The sequence below is a fragment of the Rattus norvegicus genome, chromosome 7 (assembly GCF_036323735.1).
Source record: "Rattus norvegicus strain BN/NHsdMcwi chromosome 7, GRCr8, whole genome shotgun sequence".
Lineage (NCBI taxonomy): Eukaryota > Metazoa > Chordata > Mammalia > Rodentia > Muridae > Rattus > Rattus norvegicus.
In genome coordinates this window covers 72,084,900-72,094,980 of record NC_086025.1, presented here as the reverse complement: position 1 = coordinate 72,094,980, position 10,081 = coordinate 72,084,900, and positions in this window count along the sequence as shown.

Below are 10,081 nucleotides of genomic sequence, written 5' to 3'. Positions count from 1 at the left end.
TAAAAATGATGATATTAGAAAGCTTCATATTTTTGAGCACCTGGGCATGTCATGTCACCAGAGTGGCAAATAACCTACATAATTTAAGACAAAGATGAGTGGAGCCGAGAGTGGGGAACACTAACCCAAGCTTCTATGTCAGGCATAAGAAGCTCTCCTAGGAATCTCATAGTGCCCTCTGCTTAGCAAGAAGAGACTCATACGCCTCTCTCAGGATGCAGGGGAGGCAGAAAGACAACTGTTGCATGTCCAGCCTCCCACAGGTAGAAGGCCGGGAACAGAGGAGGGTCTGGGCATGGTGTTTTAAGTTAATCAACCTTAAATTTAAGTTATTTGTCATTTTTTCTTGTAAAATGTTGAAGATATTCTTAGATGAGATGCGTCTGTGTGTGCCTCTCTGTATTTGTGAGTCTGTGTGTGTGTGTGTGTGTGTGTGTGTGTGTGTGTGTGTGTGTGTCTATGGGTAGTTCTCTGTGTGTGTCTGGGCAGGTGACTAGACGTGCCTTCAGAAACCAGAAGGTGTCAGATGCCCTGAGGCTGGAGTTACAGATGGTTGTGAGTCACTAGATGTGGGCTCTGGGAATCAAACTTGGGTCCTTTGGAAGCATGATCACTCTTACCTCTGAGTCATCTCCCCATTCTTAGTTATCAGGCACAATTGAGTTTGTGCCTGAGGAACAAGAAGACTGGAAGTGTAAGAGACATAAAACAAGCTACAAAATCATTTATTTACCCAAATACAGTACTTCAAGAAGTCTGGTTTAGAGCTTAAGATACTTGATAATAACGTTTAATTTGAAAATTAGATTTTCTCTGTGATCTTTCATTCCTTTAAACACCCAATTAGTCACATGTACTTATGCAGACACACACACACACACACACACACACACACACACACACACAGAGAGAGAGAGAGAGAGAGAGAGAGAGAGAGAGAGAGAGAGAGAGAGAGAGACTCACGCAGAATCAGAATGAGCAGAAGAGAAGGAAGCCATTATTTAAACCTTGGCCTGGGTAAAGAAAGGTCATGACCGCATGTCTAAATGCCCAAAAATTACCATTTTCCTACAGAATACAAGTCTATTTTAAGTTATTACACCTGAAAAATGATGTATGCAGCAATATTTCAGGAAAGGGCAGTCAGATTTACGATGACCTAAAATTCATTTAATTTACAAACAAATCCAGCTTCCTCTGTGTTACTCACCAAACCTATCTTATCCAGCCAGGCAGAGTAAGTCCAGCCCTGACAGATTCTCCCCCTGCAGCAAATGCTTGTGTCGACTGGCAGAGTCTCCCAGCTGTGGATCTGTAATTACTTTCTGAATTGTGAGGAATAGATTAAATGGCTACATATGAATCTGAATATTACCATCTACAAATCTCTCTGCTAACTGATTACCGTGAGCTATTAAATGAGTTTCCCATGCTCCCGGAGCATTTCCTGTGCTGCTGTGTCCTTTGTGGTGGTACATATTTTGCCTCTGACAAATGAATCAGAAAATAAAATGTGAGCTTCAAACAAAATGAAGCCAGGGATGTAGTAGAAGGAATTTCAGGAAAGGTATGGATATGTCTTGTGGGAGAACATTAAAATACATTTTCAAAGGCAGAGAAGGGCAGCTTTTAACATTTACTCATAAATATTAGACTTCATTTACCAAAAGAACAAAAATCTTCATAAAGTACGTTTGTAGGTTTTGAGCTTTAATAACTTGGGTTACAACTATGAGAAAGATAACCTGTAACTATTACATACAGGGGAAATGCCGTCTCTTTTGTTTGGTTGAAATGGACTTCTAATCTTCATCCCTATGGCAACCATCTTTTCCATTTATTATAGCATCTGGAGAAGGAGTGTGGCACATAGACAGGGTAGTGCAGTTGTTCTAAACTTTAATGAGTGTTCTCTTATGTGACCTTTTACAGATTGCAATCAAGTCTATGGTCATACTCATTAAGGTTACAAGGTTCACTGGGTCTTCATAAAGTCCTTCTGCAGATACCTAGCTTTATCAACCCCCATCGGCAGGCTCCCACAGTACAATGTGCTGTGCTTGGAAAGTAATTCTGATCACTTCTGTTTATCCTCTCAATATCCAATATGAGTGGTGTCACCTCTGAACAGGATAGTGATGGTTAATATGGAAGGCAGAGGAAGCTTCTGGGCTTTCACAGAGACTCTACCACAATCCAAGACTGAGAGAATGAGTTATTCTGTTGCAAATGTCAGGCAGACTTGAGAACCTCCTGTTAGAATGTAATGAAAGAGTTAGACCTGAGTACTAGTAGTGGCACTTTGGTGAGCACGGTGTCTGGGCACTGGGATAGTAGGTTATATACCTTACAACAGCCCAGTGCAGAATAGACGATTACCTTCACTAAATAAGTCTAACATGAGTCTACACATGACTGAGTAAATGAGTATCCTTCACTGAATATTGTCAGAGTGGAAGTAACAGAGAAGTTATCTGACTCTTACCAGTATAATCTCATTATCATTTGAAAGGGGGGCTGTAAATTATATTTTCTTTGTAGGACTATTGTGGGAATGCATTGAAAGGAAATTGTGTAAAAATACTAAGCCCTACACTCACAGAACTATCTTTGCTCTACTGATGACTTGCAAATTTGCCCACTGACAGATTCATTTTGAATGCTTGGCCCCTGGGTGTTGGTGCTATTTTGGGAGGTTCTAAAAACATTGGGAGGTAGGGTCCCCACTGGAGAGCCTTTAAAGGTTACAACCCACCCTTGCTCCTGCTTGCTGTCTCCTTGGTCTGCAGTGACATGTGCTGCTTTTCTTTGCCATATGCAGCATTGTTTCTCTGGCTATTTTGGCCACAAGGCAAAATTAAGTAGTGCAGTGTAGCACAAGGTCTGTTCGGTTAATGACAGCACCGAGTACTTGCGTGGAATGAGTTGTCTATAAAGACTGTCCTGAGTGTTGACATATTATTGTATCACTTAACTGGCCCAACATCTCCAGAAGAATTACAATTATAATAATGAGAAAGCTAAGTCATCGGTAAATGCTGAGAAGTTAGTACATAGGAAGGCCTGTCTCAAGAGGGGGAGGGGAAACAAGAGGGCTGAGCAGGTAAAGACCTATGTTTGATCCTTGAAACCCATGGTGGAAAGAGAACTGACTACCAAAAGTTGTCTTCTAACCTTCACTCACACCCACACCTGTGCTCACACACAGTACACACACACACACACACACACACACACACACACACACACACAAATACTAAGAACAAGGTAGAGGAAGAGGAGGAGGAAGAGGAACAGTAAGAGGAAGAAGAAGGAGGAAGAGGAGGAAGAAGAAGAAAGGATTTAAAAGATTTAAAGGTTATTAGGAGATATTCAGAACTTTACAGATAGTATAAAGACAAGGAGGAGCCAATGGCGTGTAAATAGAAGTCTAATATCAAAATGAACCAGTGGAGCGATGCTGTCTGTTGCTGGACCAGTAGGAGAGGTAACCAGCAGGATGCAGGATGAAGGACTAGCAGCATTGGACGGGGTGACATGCAGGGTAGGAACTGTGCTTGCAAGCCGAGTCTGCAGGAAGAGACACTCTCTGGAATCCACTTAGTAATGCAAAAGTACTTCTTGACCATTTTACTAATTTCATCACAACTGGGACTTACCATTCAGAACAGAATTTGAGGAAATACCATTGTCCCTCCACATCCATGTTCTTTCCATCTGTTTGTTTACCAACTGCAAAAAATTTTTTTAAAAGGCATCTCTACAGATGTTTTACACATATTTTATATAGTCCCTAAATAATGCAACACACTAAATATTTGCAACTGATGATGTAGTAAGTATTTTAAGTGAACTATTGATCACGTAAAGCATATGAGAGGATGTATATAAGCCAAACATAAGTCCATGCCATTTAATACAGGGGACATAAGCCGCCATGGGGTTTGTTACTGGTGGTGAACTAATCCCTGTGGACAATAAGGTGTGATTGCGTTTTAAAATAAAAACCAGTAAATGTCAAATTTATATCTTAAAGACATATTAGCTTAATGCCTTCTTTAGTAACTCAAGTCCACTTTGAGAAGAAATCTCTTTTACTTAAGCCATCTTCGCAGGCAGTTCACAGCACACTGAAATGGCCTGACTATTTCACAAAGAATATTTGTGGGACTGCAAGACAGCTCAGTGATCAAAGTGCTATGTAAGCATTGAGGAATCCACTTTGATTCTCAGGATCCATGTGAAAACGTCAGGTGTGCAGTACACACCAGCAAGCCCAGTGTTGCAGACATAGAGGCAGAGGGATCTCTGGGGCTCACTGAGGGATCCTGCCTCAGAAACTAAAGTACGCCATGATCCTGGGTAAAAGTGTGTGCACACAAATCTAACAATCTCAGCTTGATCCCTAGAGCCACGTCAATAGCCGGATGCGAAGCTACCATTAGTGATCCCAGCACTCCAATGGTAAAAGAGAAGGAGTAGTTCAGAGAATCATCTGGAAGCTCAAGTGTAAGCCAGCCTCAGTACACCATGCAACAGCAGAAGCAAAGGAAATTTTGCTTCAAGACAAATGGAAGGAGGGAGCCAACTGACCCCCAAACTGGTCCTCAACCTCTACACATGCACTTGTCCTGTTAAAGCACCCATAGCAACTCTCATCATTAAAGTAAATTAATTAATTGAAAAATAAAGTAGACAGGGCATGAGGAAACCACTTGATGTCAACTTCCAGCCTCCACAAGCATGGGTACACAAATGCTCACACTAATTTAAATCTATTCACACATAAATATTATATACATTATTCACACACATAGGGAGGGAGGGGAAGAGAGATTTGTGTGTGTGTGTGTGTGTGTGTGTGTGTGTGTGTGTGTGTGTGTGAAACTACTGTTTCTGGAATCTTTTCCTAATGGAAAAATCAAGTTATAAATAATGGATAAATTTCAAATGTGGCTCATAAGAACTTCTTTTAAATCTTAATGCTGCTAGAATAGGGATTTATACAAATCATCTTAAAGAGATCCCTCACAAGTCTTCAACCAACTCAGCTGAGTACCTTCAATACAGCAGATGCAGCATATGTGCTGAGAAAGTGTAAGTCATACAGGGCTGTCCTTCTTGTAAAGCTCTGTAGCATATTAATTACTTTTCTCATTGCTGCAACAACAGGCCTGACAAAAGCAGCTTAAAGAAGGGATGCATTTTAGTTACAGTTCAAAAGTATAGCCCATCATGGTTGCAGGAGGGTGAAGTAGTTGATTGTGTTGTACTTGTGCTTGCAGAATGCAGAAAAAGATAAATGTTGGTGTTCAGCTTGCTTTTTTCTTAAAATGCTTTTAAGTATTAAAAAGTTGTTTTGAGTGTTAGTGTGGCCTGCACAGCTTTCTCCTTTGTATTCAGTTTGGGGTTTTGTTCATGGAATGATGCCACTCACAGTTAAGGTGGGCCCATCAACATCTACTAAACCAATCTAGAAAATCTCTCAGATACTCATTTCCACAGGTTTGTTTCCTAGGTTATTTTAGGTTCCATCAAATAAGCAATTGTCTTAGTCAATCTTCTATTTCTGTGAAGAGATACCATGATCACGGCACCTTTTATAAATAAAAGCATTTAATTGAAGCTTATAGTTTACGATTTAGTCCGTTGTCATCATAGCAGGGAGCATGGTGACAGTGCAGACAGACATGATGCTGGATAAGTAGCTGAGTTCTACCTCTGGTTCCATGGGCAATAGGAAGATGCTGAAACTGGCTTGGGCCTTTGAAACCTCAAACTCACACCCAATGACACACTTCCAACCACAAGGTCACACCTCCTAATCCTTTCAAATAGTGCCACTTCCTGGTGACCAAGAATTCAGATCTAAGGTATGGGGAACATTTTTTATCCAAACCACCACATTCCACTCCCTGGCCTCCATAGGCTTCTGGCCATATCATAATTCAAAAATCCATTCAGTGCAACTTCAAAAGCCCCCATAGATTATAACAGTCTCAATGCTGTTTAAAAGTCTGAAGTCTAAAGTCCCTTCTAAGACTCAGGCAATCTCTTAACTGTAATCTCTGTACAATCAAAATGAAAAGGCAAATCATATACTTCCAAAGCATAATGGCAAGGAATATACATTACCAGCCCACAGGAAAGAAAGGAAAGGAAAGCTTAGTGAAGAAATACTGGACTGAAGCAAAACTGAAAACCAGCTGGGCAAACTACCAATTCTGAATCTTCAAGATTGATGTAAAAACGTTCTTCAGCTTTTCGAGATCTGAAGCTTTCCTGACTGCAGCAGACTTCTCTCACTTGGGCTGGTTTCACACCCAATTTCCATCTTCCCTTGACAGATGTCCCATGACTCTGGCACCTCCAACATAATCTAGGCTTCACTTTCACAGATCCATGCAGTGGCCTCTCTGGAACCCCATGCAGGGAGAACCCTGATATATGCCTGACCTCAGTAGCCTTCCTTAGCCACGACCCCTTCTTTCCTTTTTGGGGCTGAAACTTGGCCCCTCTTTCAATGATATTTGTATCAGCTTTCTGTTTGCAACAGTTTCCTTCACTACTTAAGCTTTTTTACAAATGCCTTTTCCCAAGTTGCAAGCTTAGGTGGGTAGTCTTTCCCTGAAGTCACCACTCCCTTTATTCCATTTAGCATCAACTCTTTAAAAAACTTTATATTTCCTTGAGCATAGATAGGACTTAGCTCCATGACATTTCCTAGTGCTCCTTTTCTCCTCAAACTGTACATTTTCCTTTACTCAGCTTGCCCCTTTTCTTTGTAGATCTACAGAAGAGTGTACATTAATAACCACATGACATAGTCAATACTAAATTGTCTTGAAATATCCTCTGCCAACACCATTAGTTAAATACTCTTCAATTTAGCCTTATGCAGATTTTTTGCACAAAGTCAAAACAGCAGCTACATTCATCGGCAAAAATATCACTAGAGTGGTCTCTAGGTTGCTTACTAATTTTCTCACTCTCTGAAACTTCTTGACAGGGCTGTCCTAGTTCACATTGCTCTCAATACTATTGTCTATGCTCCTACTAGTATGGCCCCTTAGATGCTGCTTTCCTAATCCAAAGTTCAAAGTCCACACTCTGGCAACGAGCAGTAAGGGCAGGCCTGTCACAGCAATACTCCATTCTTGTTACCTGCTTTTATCTTAGATAGTGTTCTATTGCTGTAAAGAGACACCATGACCGCAGCAAGTCTTATAAAAGAGATCATTTAATTGAAGCTTGCTTATAGTTTCAGAGGTTTATTTCATTGTCATTATAGCAGGAAACATGGTGTCATGCAGGCAGACATAGTGCTGGAGAAATAGCTGAGTTCTACATCTGGTTCCACAGACAGCAGGTAGAGAGATAGAGAGACACTAGGATTGGTTGGGGCTTTTGAAAGCTCTAAGCCTATCCTGCAGTAACACACTTCCTCCAACAAGACTTCCTCATCCTTTCAAATACGGTTACTCCCTTGTAATCAAGCATTCAAATCTATGAGCCTATTGGGGAGGGGGCATTCTTATTCAAACCACCATCAAAATATTACCTATTGCATAAGGAAATATTTTTTTGAAAACATTTCTCAGAAGGACAAGATTTACTTAAAAGTTAACAAGGGCTGGGAATATACTTCAGTCGTAAAATGTTTGCTTGTGAACATGTACAGGGCCCTGGACTAGATCTACGGCATGAACAAAAGAGACAAAACATGCTCATAAATTAGAATTCTTTCTAATGTAACTAAAGAACTATGAGACTATGTGCTTGGTCACAGCAACAGAAACTGACTTTTTCGAACTTCAGAAGAAAGGGGACTTGTTGGAAAGGTATACAGTAATCTACTCGCTGACTAGAAGGACTGGATTCCAAGACTGGAAATTGAATAGGAGCTGGGGGAGATAAGAGCAAAGTCTCATTGCAGAAATGATGTTTGAAATGTCTCCATGTGCATGACTGCTGTACTTAGACACTGCTAGAAGCTCTTCAGTGAATTGTTTGAAATTTGCCCTATACAAAATCATCACTAAACTCAAATTCAATTTCTTGGGCATGAACATCCAACTGCTTTTGTTCAGATCTTTAAGATCCACCATTTCTAAGAATCACACAGCATGGATTCCATCAAAATAGATTCTGGGTAGTCAAGAAAATAAAAATGTTTACTGCACATTACTTGTAACACTTTATTAAAGCTTTATTGAAATAAAAACAGATAATTCCAATGTGGTTTTTTTTAACTGTTTGCAAAGGCAACAGAAGGTCTGCTCAAGAATTACATCCATTGGAACAAGGGATTGTGTGGTTCCCAGTCCCAGCTACATCTATACATCATCTATACATCTACCCGCTGCATTGAGGCTCGGGGATAACCGAGGAAGAGGGAGTGGAATGATTGGAAGATCCAGAGGAACAGGAAGTTTGCTGAGACCGAGTCTCCTAGAAACCCATGAAGTTTCATCAGTATGGGTGCCTAGACAACATCTGGACGAGGACAAAACCAACAGACATCCAAATATGGAAGGAGCAAAGCTCAAGGTCACAACCTTGGAGCTAAAAGCAACTAAGTAAGGACTGTTAAGAGTGGGGGAAATAGTCTTCCCCTGGGAAGAGCACACCAATTTGTCATCCAATATCAAATGGTCAGGCCTGAAAATATACATACAACTAATATAGACTGAGCAGGATGTGTGTGTGTGTGTGTGTGTGTGTGTGTGTGTGTGTGTGTGTGTGTGTGTATTCATGCAACTAAAGAAAAAGAGGCCAGGAATTTGAGGGAGAGCAAGATAAAATAGGTATGTGGGAAAAGTTGGTGGGCATGAGGAAAGGAAAATAGAAAAATATTTTAATTTAAAAAACTGCCTTCATTGGCCAACTTAAACACCATCCTAGGTACCACTGATTTTTTTTCTTATATCTTGAAGCAAGCAACTTCATCAAGATTTCAACTTACTGAGAAAGTTCCATTTTTTATCCAAAATATTCATGTATATAAAGGTGTAAGTACATTTTACATACAATATGACAGTCTCAGAGAAGGAAACTAGAAGCAACTTAGTTATTATGGATTATAAACAGATTTGGAACATTAATTTCTTCCGTCTTATTTACTCTACTTAATCAAAACTTAAGTAAAATCATTCAAAGATATAATTTCCTGTAGGAAATGCTTGACATTTATTTTTATGAGTAATAGCAATTTGAAAGACACAGATGGCTGATGAGAAAATTTACTACAAATAAAATTGAATTCATTCATTATAATCCAGATTGCACAATGCTATTCAAAGCTTTACATTTAACTTGGAAAGAAAACTAATTATTAAGATTGCTTTTTACAAATTAGTCTTCTGGCCCATTTCTTTACAGAATTGAGACTGGAGCCAAACCTATTTGTTCTGACTTAGTTATATCTGAGCTTGAAAGTTTTATATCTGGGTCTCCATGCATACTTTAATAATACTTTTAAACCCAAATGATTTATATTAAGATTATAAAATTTGAGAATAATTTTAGAGGAACATGCATTACTGTTATGCCAAACTCGGTGTTTGAGTCCCTGACAATTTTAATTATTTAAAGGAATTTTCACATTACCTAATATTTTCATTTCTCCATCACTTCCACCTTATTTCTGCAAAGGACAAAGATAAAATTTCCTTTCAGGTAATTATGAAGTCTGCACATTGTGTCCTTATTGAGAACACAGAATGCAGGGACTCAGTTCTGTCTGGGAAAGGGGGCTTTGGTTGATGAGAATGGCTACAGTGTGGCCAGTAGTCCAGTGGTTTCACATGCTTGGTCAAACTTCCAAGGCTCATCAGCAGAAAAGTAGATGGCACAAGAAAGGGTTTCAGTGTGGTTGTCTGGTTTAGCAGCCAGATGAGGTGAGTACACAGTCCATTATGCAAGAGACCTGCCCTTGGCTAACTGCCAGGATGACGCAGCTTTGGAAAGGAGGGGCCCAAGTGGAACCAAATGGGGAATGGATGGAAACAGAGGTCTACTCCTGGGGAGGAGGATGCTGAATCTCAAACCTTTGTATCCTTCCCACCTGTTAGGAAGAACA